At 41.1% G+C, this 25,196-nt stretch overlaps 1 protein-coding gene across 2 annotated transcripts in view; it reads left to right on the top strand.

The window, feature by feature from the left end:
- Positions 1-10,779: 10,779 nt before the first annotated feature.
- OTUD7B (OTU deubiquitinase 7B) overlaps positions 10,780-25,196 on the top strand; it is a 57,487-nt gene continuing 43,070 nt past the window's right edge. Inside the window, exon 1 of one of the 2 annotated variants that reach the window (XM_007177959.2) lies at positions 10,780-11,085. The gene's annotated coding sequence lies outside the window, so the exon portion shown is untranslated. Of the gene's footprint in view, positions 11,086-14,920; positions 14,940-25,196 lie in introns of those variants that run through there. The other variant, XM_057542688.1, reaches the window with a different exon arrangement.

Below are 25,196 nucleotides of genomic sequence, written 5' to 3'. Positions count from 1 at the left end.
TAATATAGTTTTACACTCACCCTCTGACTTCATTCACTCCCAGCGGCTGTGAGTAAATACCTTTCTCAAGTCCTCCTAGCCTCTGGGACCCTGCTCAAGTCTGGCCTGCCTTCCTCCTCACCCCCACTGGAAAAAAAAATCAGACATCAAAAGCCATACAATACACTATTAGAGCAAAACAGAGCATTTCCTACTAAAAGTATATCACCCAAAGGGGGAAATTCTGAGTCACTGAAAAAAAATTGTTAGATTTTTTTTCTTTTGAGAGAAAGGAATACAAAAGAGTCGATTCATTTGCTATTGAATAAAAAGTCTTTTAATCTATGTACTTAAAAAATATGTGACTTTCCCTTTATTAGAAGGCTGATGGAAGTGGAAGGAGGGAGACTGAGGCCAAGCAGAGGAGAAAAGATGGGAGCAGCAGCCCCAGCAGAGACCAGAGCAGGACCAGACAAGGCAGACTAGGGCCAGGATCCAAGCCCTTGTTTGGAAACTAAGAAATCAGCAAGTGCCCATAATTATTTTGTTACACCAAACATGTGTGGGGAAAGTATAATTTTTAGATACAGACAATTATTTGATAGGGGTCTACTTCACCTTAGAGAAGAATTTCCAGATAAATCAGTAGCTGTAAATAAAAATCTAGGTTTGTAGTCAAGTTTTAATCAATAGCAGGGAAACATATTTTCTCTTAAATATATAGTTCTCTAGTCCCAAGCACTTTATTTTAAATAGGGTCACTCTTAACATTCGTAGGCATGGGGCAAGAGTCCAAATAGAGACCCATATACCATATGCCTAAATATTTAAAAGTTATGCATAGAGCTAACAAGTTATTAGATAAAATGTTTTATCTTCCTACCTTAACAAATATATGTGCATAACAACTTGGAAGGCAAGGTTCAAATTTAGAATTATTGGACTCCTGGGGTTGTGGCCTTGGGTGCGGCAGCGTGGGAGGATCTGGCCCACTGGTGTTGGTGATCACCCTCAGGAATCTTGACCCGGAAAGAGGCCCACACAGGCCCTGGAAGCGGGCTTAGGACATTTGGGCCGAGAATTCCAGATTCCCAAGCACCCAGAATGTGCTCTAGAAGTGGGTCCCAGGCTCCAGATGCATATGTCTCCTGATTCTACAGAATCCTATGGCCATCAGAGGAAGGTTAGAATGGTACCTTTTCAAGTTCAGGGCTCAAAGCAGAGGCCCCTTGCATGAGCCCAGTGGGTGGTATAATTTGTCACCTGGGAACCACCCTTTATAATTCCTACTCTACTACAAAGCCCCTGTCTTTTGCTTCTTTTCTTGTCTACTGTCTTCCCTCCAAATACACAGAGGTTACCAATTGTTCTGCTCAGATACTAGTTTTACTAAATAGGACACAAGGATGGTATCTTCCATTATTTCTCTCTTTGATTCCAATTCCCTCTACTAATTATCTGGGACCTTTCTTATTAGCAAAGTTAACCCAGGGGAAGAAAGAATGTGGGTGGCAATAAGTCTGGGGAAGAGACATGGCGTTTTGTTTTCACTGAGGAGAAGGCCTTAAGAATACTACTGTTCTCAGGGTTCGTGGCAGATTCCACCCCTGGGTAGAGGGGCGGTGGACCCTGTAACAGTCACACTGGGAGGGAGGGAGCACTGCTTGCTGACCACAGCTGGAGGAACAGAAAACGCACGATGGAACAGGCCTCTGAGCAGACCATTTTGAATGAAAGGAAAATGAAAAATGTCAACACCATTATCAGATAGGTATTTATTTAGTACTCATGTGGTGGGCACTGAGCACACACTGGGCCCCCGGAATACTCACAGGGAACGGGAGTCAAAAGGGAATACACATCTCTCATCAAATCGTAACCCATGTTTCTGTGAAGGTTCCAGTGCTTTTGTACAGATACCAGTGAGATTCAAATGAAACTGCCTTAAGCCCATTCTCCTGTATGGTAAAAGCCCTCAGTCTCTCCTGGAATTCCGGAGGTGGGGGTGTGCCTTATGCCTTTGCTTGTTACTGATTGGTTCAATGGATGGATCTGTTCACCATCTATAGTGGGCTGTTGCTGTTTTCCACCACATTGCCCCAAGATGTGAAATGACCACTTTCATTTTCCCCAGAAAATACTCCTCGCACAGGATATTTGTGTATGTGTTAAGCTTTGCTGAAGATTTGGAGGTGATGAAGAAGTTTTATATTGCCATATTGCTTGTTCCTTTCTCTTCCCTTAAAGACGCTTTGGGGATTCCCTGGTGGTCCAGTGGTTAGGACTCTGCACTTTCACTGCTGAGGGCTTGAGTTCAATCCCTGGTCGGGGAACTAAGATCTCGCAAGCCACACGGTACAGACAGAAAATAAATAAAAAAGACTCCTCATTTTCCTGATCCCCTTCCACAGGGCTCCCCTTTTATAATTTTATTTTCCTTTTTTTGTTAGAGTCAAGGACTCAGTAATGTGTCATGCCAATTTGTGGATCATCAGTTCTAGTTCCCATCCTGAGACTCAGAAGGACCAACTGAGGCTTGCACAGGCCACCACTCCCTTCTTCCATTTCTGTGAGGGGAAGCAGGCAGTGTGAAGAAATTTTTGTTTGCTATATGAATTACATCATTGCCTTTAAAAGGCAGCAGCTGTAGTCAATTTTGGTTTTAAATAACATTACATATTTTCTTTCTCAGTTTACGCAATGATCACAAAGTAATCTACGAGCTCTTTGAATTTTTTTGGTCCCTCAGGGATGTATAGTGCCAACCACATTGACCAAAAAAACGTATTCTATAAGTATATGATAGTATGATTATAATATAATAATATGTGTAATAGAATTATAATATTTAATTTAATATTATAATATACCTATAATAATAATAATTATCATCATTATTATTATTGGCAGTAGATACATTTTGCTTCAAGGACAATTGAAGGTTTTTGAACAGGGGAATGATGTGACCAGACCTTAGTTTTAGGCAGGGCATGAAGGATAGTAGCAGAAGAGAGAGATGAAAGGCAAGAGACCAGTGGTGGAGTTATTTTACAGTAGCTTAGGTCAGAGGTCATGAGCTAGGATTATGGCAGTGGGAATTGGGTGAAAGGAATAGATTTAATGATTCGATGTAGAGGTATTGACAATAGATTCAGACATTAAAAGAAAACTAACCTGGGTTTAAGCAGGGACACTAGTGACAAACTGAGTCTGTGGTGTAACCTAACTGTAGATGTGTGTATGTCCAGTGCTAGGGGTATCCCACAGAATAGGCCAGAGCACTGGGCTGTGCTTCAGTGTTAAGAAGTAACCACCATTATCTGAGTGTTAGAAGCAGTTTGCTGCATAAGGGCCTATAAATACTATTCATCTAGAGAAGGAGGCGAGGACGAAACTAAAGATCAAAAGGAAGTCATGTAGGAAGCAGGAAATCAGTGACAGAATGTACAGTACGGGCAGTAAGAATTGGCCCTTTCAGCTTCTTTTAGGAATGAATGTCTGTAGTCAAAGGCCACATTGTCCTTTTATAGTCTACATCACCTTCCTTTTTTTTTTTTAATATTTATTTATTTATTTGCTTGTGCCGGGTCTTAGTTGCGGCATGTGGGCTCCTTAGTTGCGGCAGGTGGGTTCCTTAGTTGCGGCTCGAGGGCTCCTTAGCTGTGGCATGCAAACTCTTAGTTGCAGCATGCATGTGGGATCTAGTTCCCTGACCAGGGATCGAAGCCGGGCCCCCTGCATTGGGAGTGAGGAGTCTTAACCACTGCGCCACCAGGGAAGTCCCACCTTCCTTTTTTTTTTCTAGATTAGGTGAAGGCTATGTGTCAGAGAAGGATTTGTACTTCTAATGCCTGGTCTTGCTCATGAAATCTCCTTAAAGACTATGATTGTATTTTTGCATGCCTTACACATGGTGGGTGCCTAAAAATAGCAGAAGAATTCACTGAATGGTATTAATTCCCATTTTGTTGCTCCTGTAGAGGATCTAAATAAGGAGGCAAGCGTTCTGGCGCTATATTCAGTATCATTTACTGGCAAGTAAGAGCAGAGCTGCCACTTGTGTGTGATCTCTGCCCCAGGGGAGGAGAAAAAGGGCACCGCCTGGGGGAAGCTAGCCCACTTAAACACTGTTGCAGGGGCAGCATCCCTGATTAGCACTTGTAACCTTCTTCGAGCAGGTCTCATTTTTCAGCCCCTCAGTTTTCCTTCCTTTCTTTTCCCATAGTCAATGTTTTCTCATAATCAATGTCCCTCAGGCCTTACACTTTTCTCTTGGGTGCTCCTAGAGTACTTTACTCATCCGTGGATCTCCCTAGTTCTTGGTCTGGTTCTCATTTCTTTTGACCTCAGGATTTCATGTCTTCTTCGACTAGGAAGGTTACCTAACATGCTAGGGTAAGGGTAACCTAAGGTAACATTTTGACGCTTTTCAAATCCAGATTTTTTTTTCCAGCAGAAAAAACTATCATCCATTTACTTCCCTATGAGGAGCTGCTATGATCTGCAGGCTTGTCTACAGACCATAAGCAACATGGGAAAAACCCTAATGCTGATCAGTTCAGTAACCTGGAAAGCGATAGTCAGAGGGTACCTATAGTCACTCAACTATACCACTTATAGCTGGATGATAGCTCTCCAAGGCAGGAAAGAAACACATATTTATAATTTAGAAAACATTCTTAGTGTGCAGTACCCACAGAGCTCAATATGGGCCATTTGTCTCATTAAAAAAGGAGAGTTTGGTGCAGTCTCACATCTCCTATCCCTTGAATGCTCTGTCAGTTTCCAGTAGCCTGAATTTGGCCTGCCTCCCAGTGCTGACCTAGTCAGGGGACAGAGCGACTTAGTCACTCCATTCCCCGGCCTCTCCTCATTGCCTCAGCCAATGTGTTGGCAGTCTAATTATTTGCTTTTCCTCCAAACCTGAGGGTGTGTCACCTGTGAGGTGGAGATGAAGCTGACCCACCTGGATGACATTCCAATCAGGTAAGGTAGCACTTGCTCTCTTCAAAGCCTCAGGAACTGGCTTCTCTTCTTTACCTACCTGTTGCTAGGCCTCTGATGGCCTTAAACTCCCATTATTACATCCTCAGGGGATTTGTCAGGACCAGAATAAGAACAAGCCCAAATCTTGCCAACAGCCTTGTAGTTAATGTCCTAACATAGCTCTCCTGGGGACCAGCACTTGCAATAATTGAGACCTGATAGGTTCTATTTACAACAATGTACCTCCAGTGATCTTTACTACTTCTAGGGCCTGGAGGCAGGATTTTCTGCTTAGTAGTTCCCCTAGTGCCTAATCTTAGGAACCCTTTAGAAGATGTGGGAACTTAAATGGTATCACTGAGCTCTTCTCTCTTGCTGTTTTATTATTCCTAGGTTCTTAAAGTAATTGATTAAATAGTTGACTGATGAGCAAATGCTTGTGAAGACTAACAGTTCAAGGCAATTGTTAAGATTCCAATTGACTGGTAAAGCCATTTATAGTTTAGGATTTTATGGGAAGTCTTTAAAAGGACATGATACAGGTTGGCCCTTGAACTCTAGGGAGAAAACTTATAGACAGAAGAAAGGAAGGTGGGTAGTAGCATGGTAGAGTGCTCTAACTGGCTTGCTAGTGTTGATTGCAGGTCTCTTCCTGACTCTGTGTTCAGTGACATCATATTAGTGGCATGAAATATATCATGCTAGAAATATTTACACAATGGAAATTGGTAAAGGCTATAAATCAGGGTCTTTTCCACCTGGAGAGCTGGTTGTTAATATTTACCATTGATGGTAAAGAATGCAGAACACCACTGGAGAGATGGAAATTAGCAAGCCACATTCTGGAGTTAGTACTAGACTGGGGTCAGATTGTATAGGATCTTACAGGGCAGACTGAGGAATTTTGGCTTTATCCTATAGATATCGAGGAATTGTTGATGGCTTTATATTAGCTGAGATGCTTTTCGTTACAAGCAATAGAAAAGCTAAGTTCAAAATTGTTTAAACAATAAGGAAGACGTATTCTTATATAATAAGAATTTCAAGGAGGATGGCTGAGGGTTGGCTAATTCAGCAGTTCACCCAAGACCCAGATTCTTTTCATTTTTTTTGCTCTGCCATCCTTAGTATGTCACCTTGTCCTCCAAACAGAACAGCAGTTCCAAATCCAGCAACACTCAGCAGCAAAAGGGAATCATTTCTTATTTCTCTTTGTCTCTTTGTAGGAGCAAGGAAGTCCATCAGATTTCCTCAAATCTCACATTGAAGAGAATTTTATCATATTCCTAAACCAAGTACTGGCAAGGGGAATGGAACCCCGTGATTGGTTTAGATCCATCAGTATTTCACCCATCTCCCTCCCACTCAGCCCCCACCCCTCCACTGGAGTCAATCTCCCCTGAAGCCCATGGTCACATAGGGAAGGATGGCTGCTTAAACATGATCAGGATTCTATAAGCAAGGGCGGGGAAGGGGGATGGACACTGGTTAAGCAAGCAACATGCTGCTACAGCTTTTGAAAAGGGAGAAAATATCAGTGAAACATTTTAGGAAGCATAATCTAGCAATGGTATGCGAGCAGATAGAAGGCCTGGAAATAGACCCAGTTATATTATTACGAGTCTAGATGTGACTCTATTATAAAATAGAGTCTGATATATACTACCAAAGCAATGGTTCTCAACTGCCAATTCATTCACTCAATAGATATCTAATGAATGACTGCCATGGGTAAAGCACTATGCTAGGTACTGTAGATAAAACAGTGAACATATCTGGTGGAGCTTCGCAATCTAACTGATGAATCAAATATCGATGAAATAATCTACAAGTAAATGTAAATTTATAACTTGGTTAAGTGTTATGAAGGAACCCAAGATGTTTGTTTTCTATTTTTTAAATTGAGGTAAAGTTCACACGGTGAAATGTGCAGATCTTAAGTACACAATTTGATGTACATGTGTAACAGCTACCTCATCAAGATATAGAACATTTCCGTCACCTCAAAAAGTTCCCTTATGCCCCCTTTCTATTCAATCCCCACTTCCCCCCAATATGCAACCATAGTTCTTTTTTTTTCTTTAATAAATCTATTTATTTATTTTTGGCTGCCTTGGGTCTTTGTTGCTGCGTGCGGGCTTTCTCTAGTTGTGGCGAGCAGGGTCTACTCTCCGTTGCCGCGCGCGGGCTTCTCATTGCGGTGGCTTCTCTTGTTGCAGAGCATGGGTTCTAGGTGCACAGGCTTCAGTAGTTCTGGCACTCGGGCTCAGTAGTTGTGGGTCGCAGGCTCTAGAGCACAGACTCAGTACTTGTGGCACATGGGCTTAGTTACTCTGCGGCATGTGGGATCTTCCCGGACCAGGGCTCGAACCCATGTACCCTGCATTGGCAGGTGGATCCTTAACCACAGTGCCACCAGGGAAATCCCTGCAACCACAGTTCTGATTTCTATCATCATGGTTACTTTTGCCTGTTCTCGAATTTCATATAAATGGCTTCTTTTTCTCAACAAATGATTTTAAGATTTATCCATGTTGCTGTGTTTAAAGGGAATTTATTTTTTAAAAATTGTATTCCATTGTTTGATTAGTGTATTTGTCATTTTTCTGTTGGTAGACATATGAGATGTTTCCAGTTTGGGTCTATTATGAATAATGTTGCTATGAACATTTACGTAAAAGCTTTTTGTGCACATCTGTTTTCATTTCTATTGGGTAAATACCTACGAGTGGAATTGCTGGGTCACAGAGTAGGAAAGCGTTTCACTTTATAAGAACTGTGGATATTTTTAAAAAATATAGATTCATGGTCCTCAGTCCTAAGAATTCTGAGTTAGTCATCTGAGGTTCCTAGGCACATACGGTATGTAGTTTTTAAGACTCCACAGAACCACTGGTCTAAATTATAGTGGTAGGGGAAAGGAAGTTATTTTGGTTTGGATTTCTGTTCTACCACAAAAGCATATAAATGCAAACAATTGCCGGGTGTTTTTTTTTTTGGTTTGTTTTTTGTTTTCCTGGTTAGCTGCAAAATAGCTTTCTCTGAACATTTCCCCCTACTCTATCCATTAGCCCAGGTGTTGAGATAATCTCTCCTTTTAGTTTCTCTGCTGAAAGGCAAAGCTCTGTTTTTTCTGCTCTTGCTTAAAGTGAAGTGAAAACTCAGGGAGCTCCTTGGAGTAGCCCTTAGAATTGCTAAAATGAGTAAACAGGCCTTTAGGGTGGAGGAGAACTCTGTACTGAATGGCAGATAAGGCTGTGTGGCCCTGTGTATACTGGTAGGGTTTTCTCTGCTGTTTTTACTTTCCTTACTGTTTTTCTACCTGTCAGCAAAAAGTAATCACCTGTGTTCTGACTTCCCACAATGACACTGGACAGCTGCTTCTGAGCATTTAGCATAGTGATAGCCTGAATGGCTGCACATCACTACAGAAGAGGTCCCCTGCTTCTAGGCAGAGAAACTGACACATAGGAATAGGGAATCACTTAATGGATTAGGGGCTGGCTGAGCTGGGACCAGAACCCAGGTGGCCTGGCTCCCAGCCCGGCTGACCACACTGCTACCCATACAGCCTGGGCTGACCCAAAACAAGCAGCCCATTGAGCAACTGCACAAACAACAATGAGTGATGGATGGTCAGAGCAAGAAACAGGCACAAAGCAACTGCAACCCCATCACTTCCTGGCCCCTAAATTTCCAGGCAAGCCTATAAAGTGTGGTCACTTAAATGAGTTTGGCCAGCAACTTGGCCCAGCTTTCAAATTTGGAAACTTTTTGTAGTCACTGCCAAAAGTAAAAGTCGGCCTTGTACTGAGTGGTGGAGAATGCCTTTGAACGTCACACCTGGTCATAATAAGTCTGCGGTAGTGGAGTTAAGACTAGAAAGACATAGTTAACAGATGGGCATAACCTGGTCCTGGGAGGGCCTTGGTGAAACAAGACAGCTTTAGAATTTTGAGGCTCCTCATCTGTGGACCTTTCCTCCTACCTCAGATTTAGCTGGCAAGGGGTGGGTGTGATCCATGGAGTTCAGTGACCAAGTCTCATCCTGCTCCTCCCCAAATCTGCCACTGAACAGTATCCAAAATTTGTAGTCCCCACATGCTTGTCCCCCAAACGCCTCTGCCTGCCAACCTGTATTGTTGGTCCTGGATGTGCCTCATGCTAGGTACTCTGATCTGCTTGGCCTTGGTATAGCCCTAGGCCCTAAATCTTCAACTCTAAATCCAGGATATTCCCAAGAAATATAGCTGTCTAGGAAGTTTCTTGTTTCAGATGTCTATTTTCTAGTCTTGAGCTGGGTAATTCTAAAGTGTCTATGCTCCCCTCTTTCCCTTTAGAAACTGAGGACTTCAGAAAGTAGTGAGGGGACAGAAAAGTTGACTGTAATATTTGTTTTTAAATAGGCCTAATGGGCACAACATTTTGAAAATGCAAACCAGTTGCCACAACGTTAGGAATCTGAATTAAAAGTTAGCATTTCTTGGGCTTCCCTGGTGGCGCAGTGGTTAAGAATCTGCCTGCCAAGGCAGGGGACTAAGGGTTCGAGCCCTGGTCCCGGAAGATCCCACATGCCGCGGAGCAACTCAGTCCCAGCGCCACAGCTACTGAGCCTGAGCTCTAGATCCCGCAAGCCACAACTATTGAAGCCCGCGCGCCTAGAGCCCTCAACGAAGAGTAGCCCCCTAGCCCCCGCTCGCCGCAACTAGAGAAAGCCCGCGCGCAGCAACGAAGAGCCAACACAGCCAAAAATAAATAAATAAAATAAATAAACTTTAAAAAAATTTAGCATTTCTTTGGTCAGATTATAGCAGGGGCTGGCTCCATTTTGTGTTTGTCATAGAGAGGTATTTATTAAATGTCTCTTACCTGAAACTGTCCACGTTCGCCTAATATTTATTCATTCAACAAATATGGAAGGTCTGCTATGTGCCAGGCAAGGCTTATGCTCCCATAGCCATAGGTCCTTGTAAATCACACAGCACATATGTGAGTTCTGCCGTATACAATACAGTTTTATGTGTTTTACTAAAGCATAAGACCCTTGATGCCTGGAATTATGTCTTATTCATTTTTGTGTCCCCAGTATCAATGAGCACAGTGCCTTGCACGTAGTAGGGACTCAATATTTGTGAATTGAACTATGCTACAGCATAGTTGTTGTACAAGGCTGTTAATAGGCATTACCAAAAAAGCACTACATAACTTGTTTTGCTTGCGCTAACAGTCTAAGGCAGATATGTCAATAGGGTATCATCATTACGCAAGTAAATAAATATTGAATATTTACAGAAAAAAGTATTCGGTTGGCCAAAAAGTTCGTTCGGGTTTTCCCCTAACATCTTACACTATGTTCACTGCAGGAGTGAAGGAGGGAGAGTGCTTAACTGGGTGGAGATTGGTCTGGAAGAAATGTTAATTTTCCTCCGGTCAGTCCAGAATGATCATGTAGAGTAACTAGAATTTCAGTCTTCTCATTCTAAGTATTTTCATCCCTCTCACCTTTCTAGAACTACCCCGCCTCTTTCTGCTTCTTCCCAAAGGGCTGTGTCCGACTGACTACACCTCAAAGTCTCAAGAGTCCACCCAGTAGCCCTCCAGCTTCGGTTCAAGAACTCTCTAGAACAGGGGCTTTAGGTACACGGGCCAGGAAAACACAGGGTCACGCGCGGGGCAAGCGCCAAACTGGCCGCAGCTAGGGGAGTGGCGCTAAGGGCGGGGCTGCTATGGGGTGGGGCGGGGCGGGGCTGGGCGGGAGGAGGCCCGGGGGCCGCTTGGGTGTCACCACCAACCCGCTCCGGCCGGAAACTGGCGCTTGTTTCCGGCCGGACGGCCGAAAACCACCGATCCTGAACCAGCAGCCGGAGTCGGAGTGGCGACCGAGTGTGGAGCAGGCAAAAAGCCACTGGGGGAGGCCAGTCCAGATCACTCCCGTCTGGCTCCAGCTCCTGATCCTGTGCGGAACAACAGCCGCGGTCTCAGTCTCTGCCACCGCCTCCGCCTCCATCGTCGACGGGGGAGGGGCCGGCCGGACCCCGGGGTCACAGCAGAGGAATGAGGAGAGGCAGCCGGGCCCCGCGCTCCGCCCCGGCCTAGGGCCTTGCCCCGGGAGCCGCGAGGGTAACGGAGCCCCCGCCTTGTCACCCTCCCCCGTCTGCTCCCGCCCCTCCCGCCTCTTCAGACTCCCAAACTCTGACCCTCTGATCGCCACTGTCTCCCATCTCCTTTCTGATTATATTTCACCCTGAGCCATCTCCTCTCGGCACCCCCTCTTCGCCCTGACTGTTCCTTGCTTGGCCCCAACCTTTCCCCGGTTACTCCTCCCTTTCACCTGCGTCCCGCCTTCCCAGCCCCCCTTCCCCGTTCGTGGCCTCCCTTCCTCAGCTGTGCTGGGCAGTTTGGACGGTCCTCCCTTGTCAGCTAGACTTTCGGGGAGGGATGGTGGAGTTTTAAGGTGGCTAGGAGTGCAGGGTACTACCCTCATTGTAGGATAAAGTTCATTTTAAAGTCTCAATATAAAAGTAAAATGAAAAGGAAACAAGCTGTTCTCCCCTGTCGATAGCCAAACTGAGGTGCGTCCAGTAATGGAGGAAGGGAGCGAAAAAGAAGTGTGTGTGTGTGTGTGTGAGAGAGAGATTGATTCTAGGGCAGGCTTATGAACTTTAGAAAAAAGAAAAGTTGCCATGAGCCGATGGAAACTTTAGAAGCTGATGATGAGTAAGCCGGGGGCTGCGTGATCTCACTCCTCTTCTCATAATTACTAGGTTAACGGTGTGGCTCCGATCGGGATGGAACGGGATTTGTTTACTGGGCCGGCGTATTTTTAGCTTGTCGGCTCACAAGGACCAGCGCTCTGAGTCTCTTCTCTCCGCCTCTCTCTTCCCCTCCGTCTTTCCTTCTCTCTCTTCCTCTCTCTTTTTCTCAACCCCCTGCCCCCGCGCCCCACCCCCGCCACGGTCTAGGTAGTCTCTCTGGAGCCCAGGTGGCTTCTCTGGGCACAATACAGATATAAAAATTAAGTTGAAAGAAATTTTCTGTAAGAGATTCTCCCCAGCTCTTCAGGGAGTTTTCTTTTCATGAATGCAAAGGCAAAAATTAGTTGACTTTTCGTACATATATGTATAAAATACTTGATAGAAAATCACAAACGGGTAATTGTTCAGTCTTTGGCTTCTCATACTGTATATTTAGATCTTAGAGGACGCTGGATCCCTTTGTCTTTCAACCTATTTCTAAAGTGGGAAAGGACAAAGTAGAAGAGGTAGTGATAAGGCAGGTCCAAAAGGATAGCTAGTCCTAAATCTTTTAAAAACATTTTCTATACTGTATAACTTTAAAAAACAGAAACTTTCTTTCCTAATAAATGAGATTGCATTCTTGATGGGATGGAGAAGACAGCAGGGGCTTATGCTGGGTGCCTAGGGAGAATCAGACTTGCAATTAAACATTTGCTGTGCATAATTTACAAATGAATACATTATGGGCAAACAGTTATACTCTTTGTCCTCATTGTTTTTCCGAGCCTTTCTTTTAAAGGTTAGTAACCAACCTGCTGTGCTAGTCTATTGATATTTTGAAGGCTGGACAGAACTGTAAAATAAATGAAATTGATGTTGCTCATCTGGAAGCTGAATACCGGTCTGTTCTAATTTCCACTAGCTACCCAGCATGCCTCAGAGCACCTCCCTGAGTTAGTGGCCAGTTACTATGTACTTAGAGATTACAAATGAATACACAAATTAGCTCATGGTAGGAATAATTGAGATGATAAATACGCTGAAAAGATTTTCCCAAACTGAAATAGATTATTTTTCGATTTTTTCCATTTCGGATTATCAGCACCTTTCTACCGATAATCATCCATTAACATGAATAATTTAGAGTTGAACAGATATCCACTTTGGACAGTACGCATTCAAGCAGGAAGGAAAGATGGAAGGAAGATAGTTTCCAAACTATTACTATTTTTGTTGTTGTTGTTGCCTGCTTTGACTTATCCCTTTCATTTAATGCCAAAGACTCCTTTGTGAAAAAAAAAAGTAAACCTTTGCCAAAGAAAGGGCTGTCTACTGACTTGTATAAGGCAGGCTGACCAGTAATGATTGTTAATTACTAGTTGGACTTTGTGTAGTTATGTTACCAACAACGTGAAAATTTTCCTGAAGCTTCATTTCGTTAACCTCTTTCTTTTGGGACCCCTATTGAAAATGATTTAATTTGAAGGGTAATATCTGATTTTTAAAAATCACACATGCTGTTCCAGAGTCTGTTGACTATCAATAGTTGTTTTAATTTATGAGTTAGTTCGTGCCAATATTAGTGATGATATCTGGCAAATTCAATTCATATCTGTATTTAGCAACTTCCCCTAGTTGAACTACATATATTATTCCAGGGGTTGGGGGTGGGGATTGAAGGAGTGAATAAACTCTAGGAATAAGTGTAGGGCAGCCCAATAGCCCATCACTGTTTTCAGTTCTCAGAAGGCTTTGTTTGGAATTTTGAGATTCAATATATATGTAACCAAGTGAATTATGATGGAATAACTCAGTATTAAAAATAAGTTTTCAGACTGTTATGAGGGCACTAAGTGCCACTTGTTAAAGTTTTAGAGCTCCTGAATGTCTCAAGTATGCTAAGTATGCTGGCGGAGGACTTTATAAGGGAGCATGTGTTCTTCTTACCCCAGACATTCATCCCATCAAGGGAAAAATCCTGAAACAATGCTTTGAAGTGTGACTTCAGCAGTATCTTTCCTATGCAAACTTAGGAGCTGTGGAATGGCAGCCTGGAATCTTCTCAACAGCCCCTGATAAATCAGACAATTAAAATCTGGGTAACTAGAATGTAGATGCAGGACAGTTTTATCATGAATGCCTGAAATTAGTTGATTTTTTAATATGATAGAAGAAGGAAGTTGATTTTTTTTTAAGTAATAAATCCTTGCTGAATAATGACTGAACACTCCTGTGGATAAGGCAGTTTCCAAGTGCCAGTGACAGGCTTTGGGGAGATATAAAAGGTGTAAAAACAGGTGTTCTTGCCCTTGGGACAAGGGTGATGTTGGGGAAGGCAGTATGTAAATGAGAAAGCAGACTATTATAAGCTTTAACATTTAAGAAAAAACATAAAAGCAAAACCAAGTTTAATGTGCTACAAATGAAGTATGTAGAGACTAGAAAATTCGAAGTAACAAAGTATGAATGAAGTAAATTAGGGAAGATTTCTGAGTCAGTAAAATTTGAAATGGACTTGGGAGGCTATGGATTAGAGTCATAATGAGGCATGGGGCTATGGAGTTAGATGGATCTTGGTTCACATTGTGGTTCTACTTTTTACTAATGTGACCTTGGGCAATTTACTTCTCCATCCTTATCTATATAGGGCAATTTACTTCTCCATCCTTATCTATATAATAGGTGTGAGCATTCAACTAAATAAAATAGTTGTTCTGTGTTAGGAGTAAAAGGAGATAAAAGATCTTCTGGGCAGAAAGTATAGAATGTACAGTGTGCAAGGATGGTATGAATGACTAAGTTGTGTTTGTGGGGAGAATAAATGAGAGTGACTGGAGAAAATGTGGGTTGGTCAAGTCATGGGTAGAGCAGGCGAGAGGGTGGAGGGGACTCAGAGGCCAGACTCTGTTGGGTGTTGATGAAAGGGTCAATAGAGTCATTGTAGGTCCTTGAACAAAGGATGGATTTAATGAGAAGTATTGAGCCCTCTGATCCAAGAACTCAGGGACAAGGAGTCAGGCACCGGTAAATTGTGACTCTCGGTAAATTGTGACTCTCGTACTTCTCTTCTGGACCATCCTGGCCTACAGAGATCAGCCAGGAGACATAAGATTCCTTGTAGAAATTTTTGTATTTACACACCTTACTCACCATGTTGAGTTCTGCTTGTGACTGTCTGATGTACCAACCTGTGGGGAAGTCTCAAGGCTATGGCTGGATTCTCTTCAAGAGCTTATGGTAAGGACAGTGTCATGTTTCCAGTGCATTGAACTTTCAGTTATCTCTGCTATTGTAGGGAGCACTAGTTTAGGTAATTCAGAACTTCAGAAAGAAATTTCTTGGTTTGAAAATGCATTATTTTTAAAAACCAGACTTACTTTAGTGTTTTGGGGATCATACTGATGAAATGAATTTGCATTTCTAAGCCTGAATTACCTGATAGTGAGGAAAGTATACTGATGGTGAAGAAACGTCAGTCTTGAATTAAAGATTTTGCCTCAGAAATCCATAAAATGAAAAGTCCATATGAGGGTAATTAAGACTGGGCTATACTGAGTATGTTAATGAAGACCAATTTCTTTTCAAAATCTGTGTGGGTCCAATGTGGCCTCAGGCTGTCTGCCTTATTCCTAAGAGCTATTGGTAGAAGATGCCTATGTTGCAGCCTGAATAAGTCTTCACTCACAATATCTGGAAGAGTCCTACTGCGTGATACTGCATTGTTGAAGATTAAGCTGGCTTTTTCGAAATACTTGGGCTTTGTAGAGGGTCTTCAGATATTAGCTCCTTTGAAAATCTATTAGATTTTTCCTCCTGAAGTAAACTTGTTTGAAAATGTGGCCAATTTAAGAAAAAAAAAAAAGAAAAAGGAATGGGGAGAAGTCCACACTTAAGAAGTAAACAAAAAAATCACACAGCTGTTCTTCCATCCTTGTTCTTTCAGTTGACTTGCTTTCCTTCATCCTTACCTACCCCCAGCCTTCTCATAATCATTACCAAACTATGTGCTTGTGATGTCATGGGCACAGGATTATTATTTACCACTTAAGTCAGGAGATTGAAGTATTTCTGAGCTAAAATTCAGAGATGGAAAAATCAGGCATCTTAATTTATACAGTTTAGTTCAGGATTATTTTTAACTGTTTTTTAGGATTATCTCATACCTTATACTATAAGAAATAGTTTTTGATAGGAGAGACTACTAAGCTGTTATCTTTAGTGACCTGCTGTGAATTTAGTTCTACTAAGTGGTACGGAGGATTAGGAAAAATGACAGTTTTGTGCCCTTGAAGAATTTACAGCCTAGTTGGGAGTAAGGGGAATAGGAAGGAATGAATACCTATTGAGCCTCTTTATGCCAGAGAAAATTTTAAAATGTGAAAGTGTATTATCATTTGCATAATACAGACCTCATACCATAGGTATTTTGGGAGAAGAGTACTCAGGTAGTTATGAGTGATGTCACAGAGGAATTGTAACTTACTCCAGATCTTAAAAAAAAATTGTATTAGGTACAAGAAATGAAAATGAAGCAAATAACAAAAAAATCATTTAATTTTGGAGCTGAGAGGGATCAAGCAGAAGCCTGGGCGCAGGAATGTACTTGGAATGTTCTTGGGGCGGTGATGAGACTGACCTGAGTCGCAGTGAATAGTAGTAAAACACAGGTGGTTAGGATGGTCTGGAGCTATGTTTGTAGAGGGTCTTAAAAGTCAGGCTTATAAGTTTAGATCTTAAACGATGGAAAATAGCTAGCCACTGAGAATTTTTTATTAGGATTGTAATATGATGATATTGGGAAATAGATTGGCTTGGAGGGAAGGGAGATTAGCAGCTGGGATGTGTGAAGTGATGAGGCCTGAGCTAGAGTTGTGGAGGGTGGGTTAAGGAGGGGAAAGAGTGACAAAGAGATTGTGAAGGAAAAAATTGAAATCAGTGCGGGCTGGATGTGGAAGATGATGGAGAGTGATCAATCAAACATAACGATAGCATTTTAAGCCTGGGTTTCTGAGACACTGACTGGGGTAAAGAAGTTAGGGAGGTTTCCTCATTTCTTAGGGAAATATGATGAGTTCAGTTTGAGATGTTTTGGATTTATAGTGGCAATGAAACGTCCAAATGAAAGCTGTTGCAGTTGTTAGAGAAGAGCCTACAGCTGGTGGAGAGGTGAGGGTTAATAATGCTTGAAAGTGTGGTTTTGCAGTTCATCAGCATAGATGTGGTAGCTGTAGCCAAGAAAATGAATAAGCTCTCTGAAGACTAGAGTGTAGGGAAAGAGCAGAAGGCCAAAGATAGTGGTACTGATAAATACTACTATTCTCCACTCTTCAGGCCATCTTAATTGAGTTTTTCTGTCTCCTTTCATGTTTTCCGTTCCTCTGCTCCCCACTCCATCAAATATCCATTGAATGTCTCTTGTAAGCACTGTCTTAGGCACTAAGGAAGCAGATGAGTCAGACAAGATCTCAACCTACAAGGAGGTTATGGGTCTAGTGGGAGGAGAGAGATGTGTCAGTATATAGATGGAATGAAGTGTGATAGGTATTGTGATAGAGGTATGTAGGGGGCAGAGTGGGGGCCTAAAGGTCAGTTCTGCCTTGGACATTCAGAGGTTGGAAAGTGCCTCCCAGAGGAGATGATATTTGAGCTGAGTCTTGAAAGATGAGTTAAGGATATACCCTACAGATGAGAGAGAGAAGTACACTCCAGGCTGAGAAAACAGCACGAACAAAAGCTTAAAGGAACGCAACAGTCAGACTTCTTCAGGTAACTTTTAAGTAATTATTATGGCTGGAGGACAGGGTTGGAGGGCAGGGAAGAGGCTGGAGAAGTAGGTAAGGCCGATCATGGACAGCTTTATCTTGTGCTACACTAAATGATAAGCCATTTAAGGGTTTTTAAGCATTGGGTGATAAAGTAAGTTTCATGTTCTAGAAAGATGATTTTGTTAGTGGTATATAGAGGATGGATTGGAGAGGAACAAAGCAAAAGACTTTTATTTATTTATTTATTTATGGCTGTGTTGGGTCTTAGTTTCTGTTTGAGGGCTTTCTCTGGTTGCGGCAAGTGGGGGCCACTCCTCATCGCGGTGCGCGGGCCTCTCACTATCGTGGCCTCTCCCGTTGCGGAGCACAGGCTCCAGATGCGCAGGCTCAGCAATTGTGGCTCACGGGCCTAGCCGCTCTGCGGCATGTGGGATCTTCCCAGGCCAGGGCTCGAACCCGTGTCCCCTGCATTGGCAGGCAGATTCTCAACCACTGCGCCACCAGGGAAGCCCAAAAGACTTTTAAAATAACTTTATTATGTTTAACAGTAATACGTTTGTTGTTGAGTGATCATGTTTGTGGAATCATGGAATCAGAGAACTAGAGGGACTGTTACGCTTTCTTAGTCTCCCTCATTGATTTTCAAATGGAATACCTGAGATTTACTTAGGATCACAGAAGTAGTGAAGTGATAGCTTGGTCTGGAATTCAGTCTTCAGTGGCTGTAATGTGGTAGGTGATTAATAAATGTTAGCTCACCTCTCTCATTCCCTCACAAGTCCCGTTGCAGTGTTTGTTCCATTCTGCCACACTGCATTGAGCTAGAAGACAGAAGGACTTCTGTCGTTTCACTCCATTGTCCTTTTTACTAGCCCAAAGTGAACAGTGGTATTTTCCCAGGTCTGACTGAGGAAGATCTGTCCTGAGAGTACCATGGAGAATAGGAACTTTGACCTGGGGCAGTTGGATGCCCTGGAGTGGAGTGAATAGGATGTTAGGATTCTTCAGCGATAGTGATTCAGATGTAGAAGAATGTCAAGGTATTTGTGTTATTGTGTGTGCAGATGTATTTCTCTCTCCTGCTAAGTTGCCTTCAAGTTTTCTTTTAAACTTAGTTTTAAATTGTACCAATGAAACCTTGGTAAAAGAAATAAGCTATGATAAATTGGGCACTGACAAAAAGTATATCTAAAAAACAAGATTTGTCATTATACTTGGATTCTAAATCTTTCTTCCCCATGTTTTTAATTTCACTGGATTTTTGTGAAGGTAAATTATTTGGGTTTAAAGTGTGAAGTAAGAGTTTGGATTTTGTGTTTTAGTCTTTTTTGCTGGAGAAGGACAGAACAGATTAGAGGACATCTTAGAGGTCCTTAGATTCCCCTGGGGAAAGTTGGGACATGAGGGGATGTGGAAGGATGGATGCCTTCCATTGGTAAGTCTTCATCGAAACTTAACTGAATTATGATTTCTCTACTCCTTTCTCTGGGCTCTGTCAACATCTCCAGAGAAGGGCCTTGGATTGGATACTGTCCACTTTAGCAGAGCTGCCAATTCTTAATTCTTTCTCAAGTGGGCAAGGGTACATTTCGTTTTTGTTTATGAGTGTTTGGGGGAGGGGTGGGGAGAGAGGCGGCATAGAATAGCTACTCACAGTGAGTCTTTATCTGAATTCCTATGTAACTGGAAGTTTCCTTGGCTTTGTTTTGGGGCAGATAACTTGGTTACACGGCATTTAAGCTACGTGGGAAGGTGGTTCTCTCTCCTTTCAGTTATCTGACCTAGGATGGCAATAAAAACTTCCTTTCTGTCCATATATGTCAGCCTCCACCTCACTCTGTTCTAAGTGCCTTTTGTGCACACTATGTGGGGGATCTGAAGGACCCTCTTCAGTCTAAAACTGAGCTTATCAACTGTTCCCTTAAAGTTTAGGGGAACCAACCTGCTCCTGATTATTTTTGTGTTAATGCCTCCCCTATTCTTCCACCCAGCCCTTTCTTAATTTAAAAATTTTGAATACTAAGATATTTTAAATATTTAGAAAAGTTCAGGGGAAAAAACCCTAACACAATTTTGAGCCCACAACCCAAATTTAATGGATATTAACACTTTATCATATTTGTTTTAGATCTCTCACTCTCTTTAAGATATAAACTGTTAGGTATTAGATATAGCCAGAGTCCTACTCTGCATCCTTATCCCCTTCCTCTTTCTTGGGAAATGAATCCTGGCCTGAATTGTTATGTATCATTCCATTTCATGTTCTATACTTTTTAAAAAAATGTGTAATATAGACACAAACAACATATAGTTTTATTTTGAAATCATAAATAGAGTCATACTGCTTGTATATTTTTGCAACCTTTTCTCTCAACATTGTTTTTCACATTTGTGTACATGTAGATCTAGTTCATTTAATCACCTAATCTTGAAGCCTTTTTCCTCCACTGCCCTCCCCACTTGCCTCATGAAATAATCCTACCCATCAGAGTCCCAGTTTAAACTCTGTCTTCCATGAAAACTTTCCTGATTTTTTTTTTTCTCCTGCAGGCTGTGATCTTTCCTACTTCTGAATCTGCCTATCATTTTATTGGTACAGATCTGGTGGTAGTTGTATATTCTTGTATTTTAGTTTATTTGTGCCCTTAGCATGGCTCTTCTACTATACTGTGAGCTCCTTGAAAGCAGATAAGTAGTTTCTTTTATCTTTGTATCCCTCAGGGGCTTGCCATAGTAACTTAAATATAGTAGGCATTTAGTCACTATTAGTGACTAAATGGTTAATTAATGAATAAAAAAATACAGTCCTTTGAGTTGGTGAACTGTTTAATTATGAGCGGTATAGTGACCCTGATGAAAAATAGAGCTTATAAAGAAACATTCAGCACTGAAAATTATATAGAAATGCACATAAAAGTTGAGAGCAGTCAAGACTAACTTCCTGTAGGAGATGAGAGCAAACATTCCCTGAGAAATGAAATAGGAATTGATTGGTGATATCATCCCAATGAGGAAACTCCTGGGAATTGATCCTGATGGCATTTGAGGCAATGTGCTCCTGTGGCCAGACTCATTTCACTAGCTATCAAATTCTGCTATTGTCATCAAGGTCTTGACACCTTCACTGGAGATTTATATTGGCGTTGGGAAAAAGCAGCCTATCTGTTCACTAATAAATACTGCTGAGAAACAGGAATTCTTAGGCCTCTAAAAAAGAAAGCCTAAATAATGTACACATTTGTACATATATATGTACTTATACTTTTAACAGCACCTTTTTTATTGATGAGACCAGATTGTATCTCAGCAAAATATTTTTAAGCTTTTAATTCTGGAATGTGTAGTATCGGTATAACATTGTTTAGGCCTCACGGAAGCCCTTCCCTGCCCCCGCCAGGAAGAAATTAAATGTTAAGTTGAACTATAATGAAATTGCAATTTTAGAGGTAAAGTAAGTAAAATATCACCAATGGTTATTGCTTAAACTTATGTTTATGTTGTTATGTTAAATGGTTATTATGTTTAATGGTTATTATGTTAAATGGTTATTGCTTAAGCTTATATTTAATAGTTATTGCTTAAACTGTGATTAAACTTAACATGTCACGTCTTGATTTCCTATGGGGGTTCTGAAGAACATTATTATGGACCTTTTTGAGGGCTAATCCCAAATCTATTTATAATTCTAAAATGCACTTCTGAACTTTAATTTACAACCGATTATCTTTTGTAGTTATCTTTAGCTCAAATTTTTGATAAAATGTTCTTATTTCTCAGCACAGTTAGTATATTTAGGAAGGTTGTAGGGGAATGTGTGAAGGTTATAGGCCAGAGTACCTGGAAGATAAGGCTGAGATGAAAACTTAGGCTGTCAGTAGCTACATATAATTGATTGAATTGGCTTTAATGAGCTTACAGTTCCTTTGAGTAAATGACTACCCCACTATCCTTTCCTGCCACCACCATGTCTCTTCTCTAGTCTTGATAAGGGAGATCTGGTGGTGGGAAGAGAAAATTGCTTGTGGCCCTTGATTTTATTGATATTTGGAGACTTAACAGGGAGGAGGGTAAGAGCCCTCGCTGCTGGCACCAGATTCTTACCCATGGTTCCCCAAACAGTTCTTAGGATAAGAGCGAGGAGGAATGCAGAAGTCAGGGGAAAGAGCAAAGAAACAGAGTAGAGAGCGAGAGTTAGCAGATATTATAGAATAGGATTGAGGAACAGAAATGGGAAAAAGGGATACGTATAAAAATTTAAAGAGATTCTGTTTCCTCTCATCGTTCAAAACCTGGCTTAGAATTCTTTATAAACCTTGTACCTAAACTATATCAAAGTTGTATCCAGGCCACATACCTACTTGGAAAACATCATATATAGACGTCAGCTTTGAAAGTATCAGCTTTGTGTTCTAAAATAATTCTTTGAAAAGTTAGGTCATTTTAAATGAGTTGGTCTACTAGTGCCTTTTGAATCATTAATAACTGACTTCAAAGGAAAAGAAAAGAATTCCTCTGAGGCTTTAGAATGAGTAAGTCTTGATATTTACCTGAAGATAGTCCTAAGTGAGGAATGGAGGCAAGACAATGGGAAAATATAATGCTACTAACAAAAATATTTTGGATAGCATGCTCTCATTTAAAAACTTTGCTGCTCTAATGAGTTCCTTTGTGAGTGTTTGCTTTCATCTTCCTTGAACTAGGAGCTCACCTGGCTGAGTGTTTGGACTCTTCATTTTCTGAAAATTTCCATCAGTACTAAGGACAAGATTATCTGATATGAAGAATACTTGGTCCCTGTTTACTGTCTAGGGATAGAGACTTCCCACACTCCTCAGAATTCTGAAAATAGAATTTGAGAGTTAGACTTAAGATTTGCTGCATCCTAGTTTCTTTGGTTGCCTAAAATAAATTCCTAGCTGTTTGACACAAGATGACCTCTCGTTTTAATATTAAGTTCCTTCTCTCTCACATCATCTTTGTAATTTTTGGTAATATACTAGTTCATTATGGAAATTAAGATTGAAAAAAATCATCTACGCAGATTTCCCTTGATGTTTGCTGTCTGGCTGAGACTATAAATTCCTTTCTACTGAACACCTGCTGTGTACTGGAATTTGGACAAGATGCTCTAAGGAGATGCCAAGGAAGTGTTACCCAGTAAATAAACTAAACAAGTAGTAGGAGACTTGGCCCCTTGGGAATTTATATTCTGGGTTAAAATAGGACATAGTGTTATTTATTTACACACACATATTTAGAAAAAAAGAAATACAGGCTATGTAGTATTATGTATAATCTCACATAGCATTTTAGAATGGAAAGGAAATTTACATATTGTCATCATTGTCTGGGTGAGGAAAATGAGGCCCAGAATATTTAAATGACTTGTTCAAGGTAGTTACCCTCAACAACAAACATTTTGTTAGATATCTGACCTCTGAAAAGTTAGGCCTCAGGTATAGAAAGAGTTAAAGTCATCAAGAACTTAATAAGTTATGAAGACTGAATGTTTGCATAAAAAGATAAATAGTAATACAGAGTCATGGGCATTACGTGTCAAGTGAGGGGTACAGTTATATAGAGTTATACAGAAGTTTAGAGGGAGTGGGTAGGGAAAATTTTTACCCTTAGGATAATCTAGGCCTTAGAGAAGAGAGAAGACTGGGTGATTATAGAGGGGAAACATTCAAAGTATGAGAACTTTGAGCTGAGCCCATCTTGCTTGGGGGGCAGAACAAGTAGACATAGTGTTTCACCTAGGAGAGCAATGAGATTAATAAAGTTGGAGAGTTAGGTAAATTGGAGAGGGCCTTAAATCTCAGGCTGAGGAGTTTGGTTTATCCTTACAGTGAAAAATTCCTGAGCAGGGAATTGTATATATAAATAGTATTTGAGGAAAATTGATTCAGCCGTGTGGTGTGAAATGGAGAAAGAGAGAGCAGTTAGAGGACTGTTACAAAAGAGTCTCTACAGGGGTGATGGGAATGGAGAAAGGGGAGAGATTCAAGTGATTTGAAGAAAACTAAATAGAATTTGGTAACTGCTTTTATGGGAAAGGGATAGATAAGAACAATGCTCATGTTTTTATTCTGGGTTATAGCAGTAGGGGAGCTGGGTTTGGTTGGTTTCTGATCTACTCTCCAAAGGGATACCCTGGTGGAAGCAAGCACTGAGTCTAGCCCAACACTCAAATACTGAATACAGAGAGTTTAAGTGGCTGGTGTGCATGCCTCGTAAGTAGTGGAACTTGGTGTAGAGCCCATTCTTTTGACTGTTGTTCAGTGCTCTTTCTATTATATCATACGGCTTAAGAGGAGGTCGGGCAGGTGGTTAAAAACACAGAGCAAATGCCTGGAAGTGAAATGGGAAGTTGAAGACCACATTATGATGAGGTTTAACCACAAGCTGTTTCAGTTCTGCATAGATTTTCCTTATATTTAGGCGCTAAATGTGTATACTTAATGTAACAGTGATCTAGGTTTCTTAGAGCTATCTTCTTCTGAGTTTCACTTCTTCACAGTCAAGGAAAAAGATTCTTTCAGATTTTGGATTTAATTGCATATATTCCATGACCCCCAATTTTCAAGATAAAATAGTCCTTCCCCCTGCATGTAGATAGGTTGCTTTGGTTACAGACTATAGGTGAAGTAGCCTCAAAGGCCACATTAGTCTTTTTGGAGGAGAGTTTTGGACCCAAATCTTTCAGGCTTATTTACCCTGTCAGCAGTTATGAACAGTTTCCTTACACAGATCTTATTACCTAAAAAGGGCAGTAAATACTGTGAATCAATAGGGTATTTTTGCTAATGGTGTGTTTTTAGAGAATTGAATGGCCTTCTGAAGAATCCTTTATGTTTTGTTTTTAAATATGTAGTCAGGTATATTTAAGATGTGACTCCTTCTTACTCCCTTTTTTTCCTTTCCTTTCCTTTCCTTTTCTTTTCCTTTCTACCAGGCTTTTATCTATCTGGTAACAGATACCTGCAGATGCAAAATAGCATTTTCTGGATCAGCTAACACTATGTATCTACTATAAGGGTCTGACACTGTTATGTAATTTCATCAGCCAAGATTAAATATTCCTGGATTTTATGTTAGCTCCCTTGTAGTCAACATATTCCAATGTTTGGCTTCTACAATTCTTATCCCATTTTAATCCTTGCCATGACTCTTCTTTTATAACTTTTGACCTGCCTGGGGAATAAAGGGAAGAAAACTTTGCTATTTAATGATGAAGACCCTACCCTGAGTTATACTAAGTGTTTTATATAATCACCTCATTTAATACTGATAACAATTCCATAAGTTAGGTAGATACTCTTATACCTGCTTGCAGGTAATTCATCCAAAGTATTTATTACTATGTTAATAAAATATTAATTCACCAGAATATTTAGGCGCTGTTTAAGGTGCTGAGGGATATCACAATGAATATCAGATGAGGTCCCTGCTAAGGCACAGAGAAGTTAAATAACTTGCCCAAAGTCACATAGCAAGAAAGTGGCAGAGCTAGGATTTAGGTATAGAACCGATGGATTCCAAAGGGAATATCTGCAACAATTATCAATACAATATGCTGCTGTTTACATATACTACATGTTCTCTGTAATTGCACAAATCAAGCTATAAAAATAGGTGGGTTCCCCCAGTATTTCTTTTTAAAAAGGCTCTTGATGAATCTGAGAAAGAAATCTGCCTTGGTGCTGGCAAGCACACCTGCACAGTAATG

Source organism: Balaenoptera acutorostrata, chromosome 1, assembly GCF_949987535.1.
Source record: "Balaenoptera acutorostrata chromosome 1, mBalAcu1.1, whole genome shotgun sequence".
Classification (NCBI taxonomy): domain Eukaryota; kingdom Metazoa; phylum Chordata; class Mammalia; order Artiodactyla; family Balaenopteridae; genus Balaenoptera; species Balaenoptera acutorostrata.
The sequence above is the reverse complement of the archived record's forward strand: the minus strand, read 5'-3'. Positions and strand labels throughout refer to the sequence as shown.